We start from the raw sequence: 15,136 nt of genomic DNA on the forward strand, positions 1-15,136 counted from the left end.
ACCTGCGACGGTCCGTCGTGCCCACGACGGTTCGTCCTGCAGGTCCGTCTCCAAGTTCAGAGAGTCGATTTCAGTACCCAAATTTCAGAAGTCTAAGTCTTTTGGAACGAGACACCCTCGACGTCCCGTCGTGTCCATGACGGTCCGTCGTGGGTTCCGTCGACTCACACAGTTTTTCCAGAAATAAAATCTGCTTCTCAAAACGACTAAACAGGTCGTTACAATATGCTACTATGACTTTCTAACTCTCAAGCTTGAGTTGAATAGAAGAGAAGAGACAATCAATTAAAACTCCACTACTCACCATACTCCTCCACTTAGAAGGAACTCATAACAACTAGAGAGAGAAATACAAGAACTTACCAACATCATCATTATCATCATCATCCGACTTTGATCCCCTTGCTCGAAGTGCATAAAAATGAGCCTTCTTGGGAACATCACCACCCGGAACACTTGGAGGAACTTGCTTTCCTTCTTTCCTCTAGCCGCAATCATAGGACAATCCCTCACTTTATGTCCATCCTTAACACAACCGAAGAAATTTCCGGTACCAACAAGATATTTTCCATAGTGCTTCTTCCCACAAGTAGCACAAGTAGGCTTACCACCTTGAGAACCACTACCCTTCTCAAGTTTTACCTTAGAATCCCTAGGTTCATCTTGAGTTGGAGTCTTCTTCTTAAACCTAGGTTGGTTTTGCTTACTTGGTCCACTCATCTTCAAGTTTCTAGAAATCCTACTAAGTTTGGACTCCTCAATGGATTGAACATACACTATAAGTCTAGACAAGTTCATGTCACCATGGAGCATGGCCGTACGACGCTCTTATTTCACAAGGTCGACAACACCGGTCACAAACATACTATCTCATCCCTAGGGTTTGACACCAAGAATGGAGAATACCTAGACAACATAGTTAACTTCAAGGCATACTCCTCAACACTCATATTGCCTTGCTTGAGATTAATAACTCCTCAACTTTCACTTCCCTCCTCTCATGGGCAAAGTACTTTCCTAAGAAAGCCTTAAACTCCTCCCACTCTGTAGGACCCGACTCAACGGCCTATTATCCTTCCATTGAGTGTACCACACTTGAACAACCTCCCTCAATTAGTAAGAATATAACTCCACCTTCTCCCTAGAAGTCACCCCCATGGCACTCAACACCTTATGCACACCATCTAGGAACTCTTGCGGATCCTCTCCCACCATAGAGCCAAGAAAGATAGGAGGATTTATCCTCACAAATCTCTCAATATAGATGTCATAGTACTCTCCACAACATTCACTCTAGGTTCAATACCCCTATTCACATGGATAGTCATGGCTTAGGCTAAAGCGAGTAGAGTCTCCCTAATCTCCTCATTAGTCATGTCTGGGGGAACCACTGAAATATCATTACCTTCACCTCTAATGGGTCTTGAACACCTTGAGTACCTTGAAGAACTTGCTCAACTTGATGAGGAATTTCCTCATTCACCCTTTCCTCTTCCAACCTTCTAGCGGTCGTCCTTCTAGTAGTCATCTTCCTATAAACACAAAGAAAAGCATTAAGAAAGACACTCATAACTTTTACTCTACGGCACGACACAAAAGTAGAGAAAGAAGGGAAACTCTCTATCGTCCTATAGCCTCTCGCCCATAGATGTGTCACGACTTACACCGATGAACAAGACTATATTAGACGTGGCTTTATGAGACATTTTGAGTCCTAAGAATACTTTCATAACTTATGCTCTATGCTCTGATACCAACTTTGTCACACCCCGAGATCACACCCTAGAAGAAATGACACTCTTGGAGCGCGACATGGAGTACTTGACCTCTCGGAGGTCTTATACAAGCCCTTTGACATCATTAATATCATACATGTATGAAAAATACTGCTAAATTAAAACTTTTCATACGAAATATCATAAAACATCTTTCAAATTAAAATCATAGGAAAATACTAAGTCTCTACATATGTCAATCTTAGATTTAAAAATACTTGAGATACAACCCATACAATATGAATATAGAATTTACTTAGTCTATTACAATACTTGAATAAAAGAGGTCTAAAGATATTTATGCCCTCGAGTCAAGTAAGGACATACTTCAACATTGCTTGAACGATTACTAGATTCCAAGATTTCTTCAAGACACCTTCTCACCTTCCACCTATACCTTTAGATATAACAAAATGTATGGAATTAGTACAATGCATGTAATAAGTATGACTTAATGCATCAAATCATGAGAAATGGACATTTATGAGAAACATGCTCTTTTTTATTAAAATATCATATTAAAAGTATAAGAACCACATTTAAGCATCAAACATCACATTTAGAACACAATAGATTCATATGCAATTTTTATCATACTATAAAACCTCACAGTGACATTACAGTAAGCTTACAGTGTCAATAACAACTACAAAACATAAACATGAGATCCTCCTACCAAAGGTAATTCTAGGGCTTACTTGAGTGAGTTATAAAGTGACCGCCCATACAATCCCTTCACACACACCTAAGAGATCCTTTAGACTACCCACGATAAGGTTATTCTCACTACACATAATAGTGTATATATATAATATGATGTTCCCCTCCCAAAGGTTATCAAAAGACTTACTTAAGTAATTCAAGAAGAGAACGCCTATACCCCTCTCCGAGATTACCTAAATAATCCTTAAGACTACCTAAGTTTAGATCATGTCTACTTTATCAATTTCCTTTCCTATCTAGAGTCATTCTTAAGACCTTCCTAAGTAAGACATGAGGAGACCATTCTTATGCCCCCTTCACACCTTAACTAGGGAACCCTTAAACTACTCTAGGTAAGTACTTATTCATCAACATACTTTCTAACTTAAGTAATTATCTTCATTAGTTCACTTAAGAGACATTCAACATATAAGGACATTCAAGTTATGGTTTTGGAGAAGACCTAGGGACTCACTTACTAACATCTTCAAAACCTAATTGTGCAGTGTCTAGATAGTGTCTCATACCACCACCTAAACTTCATAGAACTTCTCCAACACTAGTAGGTATTCCATAAGATGAGAATAGACAATAACTAACATAGACAATACTAGCTATGCATGGAATCCGTAGTCATGAACCTACTCCGATGATGGGTGTTCTACTTGCCAATGGTAGAACTAGGACACAACCCATGTAGGCACATGGTTAAGGAATATGAAGGGTTTCTTTGTTCTCTAATGTCATCTTATATTAGAGCAACTCCACTAACCATACTCACCCGGTGCTAGCCTTTGTTCTCATAGAGTATTTCAATAAACGAGTACATGAAGAGGTTCCATATCTAGTTCACAACTCAATCACATTACACATTACCAAAAAGGGTCCACTAAGGCTACCTACAATGTCTACGAGGATAGCTCAATGACTTTCCTAAGGATGATTTCATGCCGTTCATCCAACCAACCTTAAGTCCATCATTCACACAAGAAGGATACCATTACGACTTTCGACTTCAAGGATATTATAACCTTCCAACTAGGTTGAAGGTTCCACATAAAGGACCTTCTTAACAATGTTCAAGGTCACATGACACTCACACACACATGACTAAGAAGCTTTATCATACTAAGTCAAGAAGTCATATTCACATTCTACATGTATCAAGTACCGAACACAAGTCTAGCAATGCAAGACACACACATACTTCACACATAGCATATCATTCTAGGAGCACATAGGCATAACCAAGGTCATCCATAGGTCACCCTATTCACTACTACATAATCATTAACCTAAGTATCACAAGTGTCTTATAATCTATCAAGAACATCATACTTCAACATCAAGTAATACACATAGTGACTACTTTATAGTCTACTAGACACACACACCATCAACTAGAAGGACTCATTCTTTGACTTCACATAAACACATAAGTCATCAAAATATTCATAATATCCACATATCCAATTGATAACATGATAAAGCTATAATATATAAAGTAATGCCGAAGAGGCCATATTTATTCACAATCCATAAAATAATGCCGACAAGGCCATATCAGTCACAAGTATAGCACATAAGTACCGTCACCATAAGTGGACCATACCAAACATCATTACTATCTAAGGCCTATGCTACAAAATATAACATACCATTAATCCAACCTCACAACTTCAATCCATATCCAATTCATCCAGCACAATATACCAATGCTCTTACCAATAGCCATAATTTACAATTCAACCCAAGAATTACAATATACAATGAATCAAAGACAATACAACATGAATTTATGAATTTAGGGCAGCTTACTAACAATTCTAGCATGATCCTTTCATAATTCAATAGCCTTAATGAAACTACACAAGAATTCAATAGCTTTAAGACATAATCCAATCACTCACAAAGTAGTCAAATCTAGGGTTGCATGAATTGCATGGGTTCATGGAGTTTTTACGTTAAAATCATGTAATTAACAATAATTCAATCAATATACAATGATTCAAAACATTTTATGCAAGAACCCATGGCTAGATATCAAAATAGGACAAGTTCATCTTTGAAAGACTTTGGAAATCAATTTGAAGTTTGGCTCCTTGAAGAAAGAGATTCAAGGATGAAGAATCATACCTCAGTTGATGCTAGACCACAAATTTAATGAAGAATTGATGAAGAATCACCAAAAAACCTTCAATCAAAGCTCTATCTTGAGTTTTGGCTCTAATGGAGTTCTAGATAATTTCTTAGAGATTTTGGGTTTTGATTTGGAATAGTGAATTCATCTAGGTGTTAAGGACTTATAAACCCACTTGAAATACCCAAAAACACCCCTACGAAACCGCCCACTTAATTATTTGGACCTGTGGGTAAATTTACCAATTCAACCCTGTGAACGTCTAATTTTTTCATCAAAACATAAAACTTTTACACCAATTTGAAAAGGGTTGTATTTATAATAAATTAAAAAAATATAATTAATACAAACTATAAGATCAGTTATAGGTTAATAATAATAATAAAATAATAAATAGAAGTTGGACATTTTAATTATTTGTTAATTCTATCCAGTCTAAAAGTAAGAAAAATATAAGAAAATATTATGAAAGAGTATAGAAAAAGAAAAGAAAAAAGGAATCCTAAATAATTTCAAATTTGTTTTACCTTATCCTAATTACTCCCAACATTCTAACTTATTTTCCTAAAAATACTCATCCCATCTAATTCTTTTTCTTTTTTGGCATGATTTTTTTGTTATTACACGATTTTTTTGTTTGTTTTTGTTAATTTGCTATTATTAATATTTACTTATTTTATTTTTATATCCTTATCTAAACCCCAATTTTCTCAACTAATTTTCAAATTAAATCCTAATCTCACTACACTACGTTTCTTTAAATTAGCAACAGATTCTCACCCAAAAAATATTATATAGCCCCACGTTCACTTGAAAAAAATATATACAAAGAGATATAGAGAACACACAGAGACAAATTGAAATACAAAGAGATATAGAGAACACACAGAGACAGATTGAAATACAGAGAGAAAAAAAAAGCAAAAGCAAAAGCAAAGAGAAAAACAGTGAAATTTTCTTTTGAGAATTAGGAGAAGGTTACAGATTTTGATCGTGATTCCTAATTCGTGGATAACAACTTGTTTTTATGGTATCAATTTTCGCAGCGAGGTAACTATAAATTCTCGCGTGATTTAAATAATATTACTTATATGAAAATTTGATTCCAACAGTATAAAATTCTTCAAATCGCATGTATTATATTAATTATTGTTACGTTATTATTATTATTATTATTATTATTATTATTATTATTATTATTATTATTATTATTATTATTATTATGATGATGATGATGATGATGATGATGATGATGATGATGATGATGATGATGATGATTTTTAGATACACTTTGTAACTTATATCTCTTCATGATATTGAATTGTTAAATTTGAATAGATTCGTATATCTTTCTGTTTAGTTTTTCACTTTAGAAGATTTTGTTGACTTTATTGTTGACTTGTTAGATTAGGATATAAAATAATTAGTAAATAATTTTTTAAAAAACATATCTAAGTAGAATTGTTAATTAAAAGGAGAAATAAATTTCATCTAGAGATTCATGATAAAATAGTCATAATTATTATTAATAATTATAATTTAAAAAAAGTAAAATTTGAAAAATTCTATAAAGAGACCAAAAGAATAAAAAATAAAAAAAAAAGAAGAAGAAAGCATAAAAAAAAAGAGAACAACGAAAGAAATAAAAAAAAAATAACAGGAATATTTTTAAAAACAGAAACAGAAAATTTTTTCAAAAAAAAAAAAAAGTGAAAAAAACGTGAAAAAATGAAAAAAATAATTAGAAGAGAGAAGTAGAATAAAAAATTATAAAATTATTAAACAAAAGGTAAAAATAAAATAAAAAAGTAAAAAAAAGAACGCATAAAAAGGGAAAATAACAAAAATTATTAATAAATAAATAAATAAATAAATAAAATAATAAATAAGAAGAAAAAAGACAAATTTGTAAATAATAATAAAATAATTAAAAGTAACAGAACGTTGGTAAAAATATATATATTAAATAAAAGAAAGAAAAAGATAACAAAACGTAAAGAAAAATATATATATATATATATATATATACAAAAAATGTAAAATAAATAAATAAATAAGTAAAATAAATAAATAAAATAAATAAATATGAGTGATTAAAATTTTGAATTAATGAACACACACCGAAAATAATAAAACAATTTTCAATAGACTTAAAAATAAATAAGACAACTTTTAATAGGTTTAAAATAAATGAGAGAATAAAGTAAAAATAATTTATTATTAAGTTTAAATAATATAATATCCAAAAATTCAGTCAAGTCATACCAAAGTTAATAAAGCAACCGTGCTAGAACCACAGGACTCGAGGGGTGCTTAACACCTTCCCTTCGGTCAACAGATTCCTTACCCGAATTTTTAGTTCGCAGACCAATAAAAAATATAGAGTCAAATTTTCTTTTGATTAGGGATTTAAATAAGGTGATTTGGAATACCAGAACTCAATTCTAAGTGGCGACTCTGAATAATAATTATCCCTTTTCAAAATGTCACTTTAATTGAAAAAACTCTTTTTTCTTTCGAAACATATAAAATCAAATTTTTGAGAAAAAAAAAAGGTGTGACAAACCCCACACTATACAGTTAACCAGCACAGCTGCAGGCCACCATCGACCATTGCCCATCCATGGGGCGTTAGTCCCTTGACGGGCCGTCCTGTCTGACCGTCGATGGGATCAGAGACTTGCCTTTGGTTCCTTCCTAGCTAGGTCCTGACCCACGCCTCCCACCTATGGGGCGTCACTCCACCTACGGGGCGTAGGTTGTCCCTCATAGGTGAGACTGCTTTTTGGCAGTTTGGCTCACAAGATTGGTCCTTCCTCAAGGACCCTTGGTTCGTCCTTGGGGAGTTTTGCGCTAAACGTTTCCAATCCGAATATGCTTTTATACGATTTTAGGACCTCTCACATTGATTTCATCCAAAACGAACACGTAAAACTCGATGAAACACACTAAGTCACACAAGGACGTTTCAAGGCAAACTTTTCGAACGTCATGGACATTCTTGGGAGTTTGACCTCCAAACTTCACGAAACTTTAACCACTGCCTCCTAACATCATGATAATCCATTTTAGGACTTCAAAATATCAAGACACAAGGTTTAGGCTCTAGTTTCACCTAAGTTGTTTTAGAGGTGTTACAATTAATGCAGAAAATAAGGCTCATCTAATCCTTGGGTCCTAAACTCAGTTAAGAAAGTTGAACTATTTTTAAAGAAACTTTTGTAAACTAATTATTCTAACATTTGCACAAACAAATCCAAAATGAGTTGTTCTAAACATTAAACAAGTCCATTTACTCCAAGTACATTGTTATAAGGAATAACATCATATGCACAAGGGTTGTTCAGAAGATTGTGCATCAGACTCGAGTTCAGTTTTTGATAGCCTCTTACATGAATATGTTCCAAAGATTTATATTCACCATGCAATACTACATTATTAATTAGAGTCATTAGCTGAAATACTACATTATTAATTAGAGTCATTAGCTGAGATAAGATTATCATTAAGACAGTCATATAGGCAACAATTAAGCCAATATATACAAAAACTACTATGATGTTTATCAATTGACCATTAAGCTATGTGCAAATTTCTCTTTTTATAGAGAAACTATATATAAATGTTCATTTTTTTTTCTTTTGAGTGAAATGTTATTCTCTCCCATCTTTATATATTGTAGAAACTTCAATATATAGCTCATGAAAATTTGATGAAAATTTCACAAAATTCCTCTGGTTTCTCCTTATTAATTTAATTTCTTTAACTTCTCAACCAAGAAATTAATTATCTTTTTTTTTCTTCTATTTTGTGTCTTCAAAAAATGGTGACAGCAAAGAAACCAAATCCTCCATTGAAGTTTCCAATGCTCTACAACAAGTCGTAGTAGTTGAAAAAAAATATACAATAATGATATTAACTCGTATGTAAAAAATATTTTTCATATTTTCACCATCTATATTTAAAGAAGGACGTATATGCACAACATCAAGCCAGAAACTTCCGAAGGTAATAAAAGAGCTATATACATAAGTAGGGGTGTATATGATCGGGTTGGTGGGTTTTTCAAATATCAAATTAAATTATTTGTCTTGGATTTTTGAACGTATAAATCAAACCAAATCAATAAAATTCGGTTTTTTCAACTTCGAATTTTTTTGGGTTTCTTCGGATTTTCGGGTTTTTTCGATAAAGTATTCATACAAACATATAATTTACTTGTACTTCAAATATTTATTTAGTCCTACCAAAATGCAACTATCTAAGTTATTTCTCAAGAAAAAATAACAAAAAATATGATATGATTAATGACACTAAAATATCCAACAAAAATATAATAACAAAATCGCTTCAAAAAAATATTGCAAATTAATAAGTCATAATGAAATTGATCATAATTTAAAGTACTAAATCATGCTAAAATAAGTTTAGTAAGTATTAGTTAAATGACTAAATATTAAAAGAAAGTAAAATTAGATCATGTATTTTAATTATCTTGTAACGACCTGTTTAGTCGATTCGAGCAGTAGAGTTTATTTCTGATAATAACTGACTAGGTCGACGGATCCTGCGACGGACCGTTATGGGCACGACGGACCGTCGAGGGTCTCGTTCCAAAACACTTCAACTCTGAAAATTTGGGTACGGGAATCAACTCTCTGAACTTCGCGACGGAATTGCAGCACGGACAGTCGTAGACACGACGGACCGTCACAGACCTTTCTACTGAAATTGAGTCTCTGAACTCTGTGACGACCCTGCAGGACGGACCGTCGTAGGCACGACGGGCCGTCACGAGTGGCGTAATTCCACCCGGGTCGGATTTCTGCTAAAAGTTTTAAAGGGGTGTTTTGGACTATTCCTGATTATAATTATAAAATTTGTGGGTTAGTGTTAATAAGTTATTTAGTCGGGGATTAAAGGAGATAACCTTGAAATAAATAGTGGGTTACTTTTATCATCTTCTATACTTAATCACATGATAATTAGGGTAAAAGACAAAGGGTTTGAAGAAGAGAAAATTTAAAAAGAAAATAAGAGAGAACGAGTGAGAGAAAGAGAAGAACGAAGAGACAGCAAGGACATTGGAAAAGTAGATTGCTTGATCACGATTCTTCGGTGGAGGTAGGTTATGGTTTATGCTAGTTCATAGTAAACTCTAAATAGCGAATGATATGTATTGGGTGATATTGTAAAGTCTTCTATATGCTTAATTGTGTGGTTGCATGATGTGATTTTGTAATTGTAATGGATTGGAAAGATGAGACTGTGAATCTTAAACCTTAAAATCTCCCTATTAATGATGATGCCTTGACATAAAGGAAGGCTTGATGAACTAAAGTAATGATATTAGGGGATCGGGTGTCACGAACCGACACGTAGTATTAGGGGATCGGGTGTCACGAACCGACACGTAGTAGTAGGGGATGGGAGTGTCACGTTCCGACACCAGGAGAATAAAGAGAATGAATCTTGAAATTATGTTAATATACGCAAATTTAAAGAACCACTTCCCAAAATGAGTATGGTGTGAAGGCTTGAGTCCTCATAGATGTGCTGGGTGTTGTGGCTAATGGTTATGGTACTTGTTGTTGTCACCTGTTGAGTATGTAGCTGATTTTATATTATTATTTGATATATATTGTTTTCTATTTTGAGTTGGCCGATGATACCTACTCAGTACGTGTTCCTTGTACTGACCCCTACTTGTATTCTTTTTCTTTGTTAATTATGGAATGCAGCAAACGTGCCATCAACTTCGACTCGTCCGCAACTCTAGCCAGTCTTCAGCATATCAGATTTCAGGGTGAGCTATTGTTCCTTGCTCGAACTGGATTCTCTCATTCATGTCTTGATGTCCTTGAAGCTCGGACATGGACCATTCATTTACTTATTTTAGTTTCTTAAATACTCTTAGATTTAGTAATTTGAGGATAGATGTTCTTGTGGTGATGACTTCCAGATTTTGGGAATAATAAGTATTAAATTTTAGAAGTTATTTATTGGTTATATTAATGATATTTTGAGTCTTCCGCATTATATTTTGTTCATTATGGGTAAATGACTGGGGTTTAGATTGGTTGGTTCGCTCACATAAGAGGATAAATGTGGGTGCCACTCGCGGCTCGTTTTGGGTCGTGGCATATCTAAATCTATGTAAAACTAAAAAACAAATATTTAGTATTATTGTCATCTTAGTGTTGAATTGATTTTCTTTTTACATTAGTATTAATTTGATTTTTATTTAAACTTTATTATAATTACCAACATGTATGATTATAATATTTATTAGATCATTAAAAATTCTAACTTTCAAACATGTAATAAATATATTAAAAGATTAAAACTATGAAAAAGTATAAGAGATATTTAAAAATTATATCAAAGTAAGTATATTTACGTATAAAATAAAATTTTACAATTATATATAATGTTGGGTTGGTTTGGTCTTGGGTTGTTTTTTTTAAGTTGAAATCAAATAAAACCAAATATAGTCAGGTTTTTTTATCCAACACTAAACCAAGTCAAACAAACCACTAACGGATTTTTCTTTTCGATTTGACTCGATTTACAATTTGATTCGATTTTCAGTTCGATTTTGTATACCCTATACATAAGAATAAAGTTCCCATAACCAAGAATCAGGTGTGAAATTCAAAGAAAGAAGCTCCATAGATTTCAAATTTTACACGTCAAATAAAAGGATGAATCTAAGTGGAGAACTAACATAATTCAACTAAGCAAAGCATTCCAATTCATGTTGGACAACAACAAAACGAAGTAATAAAAGAAACAAATTTAGCTTGTTCTGACTATCAGATCAGTCACTTCAATTAAATGAATATATCTTATGATAATACCTCGAAGACATAGGGTATCATAGAAAAATACAATAAAAAAGATATGAACTCTTGATTTTACATAATCTTATGAAGAAAATTACTATATCAAGTTGAAACTAAATATGTATCTAGGCTATAGTAAATGATGTATGCCAAGGTTTGTTATTTGAATCTCACTACCTTCAATATTCATGGCAAAAGAATATCATTTTTATTATTATGTAATGTGTCACTCATGCGTAACGAAATATATCATATCATATATTATTATAAGTGGAAAGCTCTTAACTTAAAAATTAAATTATCATTTTGACTTTATTTTATCCTTAAACTAAATTAAATATTAATAAATAAACTTAATTTAATATTACATAATCATATTTAAATTCATGCATCTAGATATCGTCATTAAATATCTAATTATTTAATTACTAAGTAATAATTATATTATATTATACTAAATACTTAAAAAAAAATGATGTAAAGTCAAACTTTGAAAGACAAAAATATTTCATAAAAAAATGTTAGAAATTATTTCATAGAAAGTTGTCAGGAATTACTTTTTTATATATAAAAATATTTTATCTAATTCTTTTAAGAACGATTATGTTTAAACAGAGTAAAATTGTTAATTAGATAAAGCTTTTTTTATTAAAGCGTTTATCCTTTATTCTCTATAATTAGTGCGGTTAAATAGACTAAATTTGTTATCATTTCTCAATAATTAGTGTAATTAAAAGTAAATTATTAATAAAAACAACAATCTTTCCTCTCTCACATGTGTAAGATCACTATCTTCTGAAAATTAACTTAAACAACTCTTCACCTTTAAATCTTATCCTATAAATCTTTAGCTTTACATATGTATGATGGAAAAATAATTGTTCTTTACCACTAGGCTCGTGTTGATGTTAATCATTAGGCATTTTTCATTTACTTTTTTTTTTGAAATATTAATATCTTTTTTATTGTAATTAGAATGATATTTTGTATCATAGTTTTATCGTTATCATTTTAGATGACTTTTTTTTGTCATGGGAGAGAAGGTATCATAAAGAACTCTACTCCTTATGTATTTTTTTTTGATAAATTTACATAAATATACTACTAATAAAAAATATTTACCATTTATAGCAATAATATTATTTTTTTCATTTAATCACTTTTCATTTATAATCCAAGTTTAATACATATTACAAAGAATAATTTATCATTTACATATAATACAAGTTTTAATGATAGTTAATATTTTTATCACACATTTTAATACACTTATAATACAATATGTCTAATTTTTACCAAACAAACGTAATATATTTCAAAAAACAATTATAATTCAAATAAATTGCATACATAATTCAATTTTAATACATATTACAAATTTAACATAATATTGCTATAAATGGTAATAAATAAAATGTATAGCTAAAATCTGTAATTATTTATTGAAATGTATCAACATATGTAATTTTTCCTTCTTTTTACTATAGATATGTTATAATTAAAGTCTTAAGAAGGATATGAATGTTGTATTTGTTCTTATCTGTTTCATTTTGTACTATCATTTATCGATTTATACTTCTTTTGATTTAATCTTTTATGAAATTATGAATGTTAGTCTATTCTTATTAGTGCTGAAATTACTAATTTATGACTTATATTCGTTTTTAAATGTATTTTTTTATATTTTTTTTTATTCTTTTCTTATGGATATAGTTTCTTTAAGTAGCTACATCTCTATGTACTTACTCATATGAGAGCGTATTGAGAGATTATTAAAGATAAGTCATATATATTCATATTATTCTAGGCCATAGTAATATAATTATTTTTTCATAGTTCTTATTTGATTGTAATATACTATTCAATTATTATGAATTTTATTTAATGAATAAAATATAAATTGATAAAAATAATATTTTTAATTTCTAATTTTTTCTAATAATAATTCACATATATAATAATTATACTGGATAAACGTGTAACACACGTTTCGAGAAACTAGTATACAAAAATCCATAAAAGAAATTCATAATAACATGCATCTCCTTATACTAACACAACTTATTATAATTATACCTTGTGCTGAAAATGTGATGACACAAATAAGGACACTTTTTGTATTGTGAAGATTAACTTTGGTGCATTCATTGTAATAGAGACATCTGTATTCTTTTTGGTGCCACGTGTTTTTTTTTTTTTATACTTTGCCAGCCAGATATCCATAGATAACTCACACTGCTCCTCTGCTTTTCCTTCTACACTTGATCTATCTCATCTCTTTTCTGTTTCCGATTACGCCTATCTTCTTCTGAATTCGACTCCTCTTAACATTTTTATTTTGGTGATTACCCTCTTGGCTTAGTTAATGTTTGATTTTCAGGGGTTTCTCTACCTGCTTTTTAATTTATTGTGCCAAAACATTACTTCAAAGTCTTGTGTGGAATTGTCCGCCTTTTCTATCAAATTTTTACCCGATCCTTTGTCTAATATTTTTTGCCTATTATATTTATTTCATTGATTATTCTGCAGTATTTTTCAATTTCGTATAGAACTTAGGATTCTACACATGCATCTTCTCTTCTAAATATTTTTTGTATCAAATTTCAGAACTAGTGGTATTATGGTGTACCCCTCACATTTTATTTTTGATTAATTACTATATGATTCCTTTATTCATTTTTCCCATTCTGCTTCTTCAATTATATTAATTGATAATACATTTAGTTGAAAATTCATTTGATCAATGTGTTTGATAAAATTCTTCAGTGAAATGTGTGTATAGAAGTAGTAGGAATGGTACTACATTCTTGGAAAACTTTTTTTTTTCCATTCGCATGTGTTCTACACTTCTCCTTGAACAAACGTGTACTGCTGCTAAGAGCCCAAAAACGGAGAGTAGTCAAAATCTTCTTCAATTGCTCTATTTCTTAATTGAATTTTGATGGAGAAAATTACCCCTCATTTGACCACATTTTTTACGTTAATGTTTTTTTTGGGTTTGCAGATAGTACTTTTATGATACACATTGGAAAATGTCAGGTAAATATTATGAATATTTGGCTGGAGTGTATGTTGGTTTTTTCATACATTTTGTGGTAACAATTATTTTTTTGTTTCCCTTCTTCTATTTGTTTCCTAGATTATATCGACGTCTTCTCCAATTATTCACCAGAGTACATTGAGTTGAATCTGATATGCATTTTTGGGTCTGCTATCTGTTTCAAGAGTCCATGTCTTCTATCCTTTCCACATAACAAATTTGATGAATTGATCCTTATTAAATAGGCAAAATGATTTGATGGAATATTATACTTTGACTCGAATTGTAAATTGGACCATTCTACTTCTATAGTTTCATTTGAACACTTCAACTCAAACATCTGGACAATTCAACTCAAACAAAGTAGTAATTTTAAGTTCCCTTTGACCATTGTCACGACCCAAAACCGAGCCGCGACTGGCACCCACACTTCCCCTCCTATGTGAGCGAACCAACCAATCTAAACCCTAACATTTCAATATAATATCAACAGAAAGTAATGCGGAAGACTTAAACTCATTAATAAAAACCAATTCAATAACTTCTAAAATTCAACATCTATTATTCCCCAAAATCTGGAAGTCATCACCACAAGAACATCTATGATCAAATTACTAAACTAAGAGTATTCTAA

The 15,136-nt window shown here is 31.2% G+C and overlaps 1 long non-coding RNA gene across 2 annotated transcripts in view; it reads left to right on the forward strand.

The window, feature by feature from the left end:
* Nucleotides 1-13,707: 13,707 nt before the first annotated feature.
* The window catches only part of LOC114075990, a 5,583-nt gene continuing 4,154 nt past the window's right edge, over nt 13,708-15,136 (forward strand). The window contains exons 1-2 of one of the 2 annotated variants that reach the window (XR_003576266.1): nt 13,708-13,803; nt 14,467-14,501. This is a non-coding gene — a long non-coding RNA (uncharacterized LOC114075990). Of the gene's footprint in view, nt 13,804-14,285; nt 14,502-15,136 lie in introns of those variants that run through there. The other variant, XR_003576265.1, reaches the window with a different exon arrangement.

Source organism: Solanum pennellii, chromosome 1 (genome assembly GCF_001406875.1).
Source record: "Solanum pennellii chromosome 1, SPENNV200".
NCBI lineage: Eukaryota > Viridiplantae > Streptophyta > Magnoliopsida > Solanales > Solanaceae > Solanum > Solanum pennellii.